We start from the raw sequence: 1,105 nt of genomic DNA on the forward strand, positions 1-1,105 counted from the left end.
TTATGCATTTCTGAAAAGAACATCATAGAAGCAACGCACTCTCCTCAGTCCATCATATCCAAGGGCACGTGACATCAATATGCCTCATTACTGGTATTAACTTTGCCAACGTGGTTAAGGTCAGGTCTGCTGGGCTTCTCCATTCTAAAGTTTGTATCTTTCTCTTTGTAATTAATAATAATCCAGGGCGGGGGTAGATACTTTGAGACTATGCAAATATCCCATTTACCCTGAAACTTTGGCTCAATTTTGTTGATATCCATCAGCAGATCATGTCTGCAACGATTACTGTGGTGTTCTAAGAGTGATTTTCAGCGGCAGCTGAAGGCTGGTGAGTCAGAGTCACAATGTTCCAGATCCAGGGCCTTGTGCAGAAGCTGGATATAGAGGGGATGAAATGGAAGGTGTGTGAGGATGTGATCTCCTCCATACGGAACTTCCTCATCTACGTGGCCCTGCTGCAAATCATTCCTTTTATCTTAAAGAAATTGCACAGCATATGAAGATTGAGTATCACGTGTGAATGTATAATATGCAGAACCTGGTTACAGTTTCCACAACTCTTTGCAAGCAAATAGGCCCAGAAAACTGTAAGAGACTCTTTAATGGTTGGGTATAAAAATTCTGCTTGTTAAGAACAAGTTTGGCTCAGCTAAGCTTGTTCTTAGCCAAAATATAAAACTACAGCTAAAATATAAAACTATTTGAGAGGTATGAAAAGGCATCTTGTGGTCAGGGTGTGCCATTATGCTTGTGACATTTGGCCTCTGTAAATGTTGGTATAATTGTAAATAATGTCAAACTCCATTTTCTAGCATGTATTAATAATTAAGAGAACTATGTCTGAAATGGCACTGTTTTGTCAGTCATTTCTGTTTACCTTTTTACTTCTGTACGAAGTGTATTTATGGAGTCCCTTACAATTAGTCATGTTTTATGGAAGTCAGCACACAACCACAATGCTATTTAAACACAGGATTATTAGTCTATGTTTTGTTTTTGTTTTTGTTTTTTTTTTTACAGAGTCTCACTCTGTTGCCCAGGCTGGAGTGCAGTGGCGTGATCTCAGATCTCAGCTCACTGGAACCTCCGCCTCCTGGGTTCA

At 39.6% G+C, this 1,105-nt stretch overlaps 1 pseudogene; it reads left to right on the forward strand.

Annotated features, from left to right (window-relative positions):
- The first annotated feature begins 206 nt into the window (after positions 1 to 206).
- LOC114677725 (mitochondrial import receptor subunit TOM5 homolog pseudogene) lies at positions 207 to 603 on the forward strand (annotated as a pseudogene).
- Positions 604 to 1,105: the final 502 nt, after the last annotated feature.

This window comes from Macaca mulatta, chromosome 4 (genome assembly GCF_049350105.2).
Source record: "Macaca mulatta isolate MMU2019108-1 chromosome 4, T2T-MMU8v2.0, whole genome shotgun sequence".
NCBI classification, from domain to species: Eukaryota; Metazoa; Chordata; class Mammalia; order Primates; family Cercopithecidae; genus Macaca; species Macaca mulatta.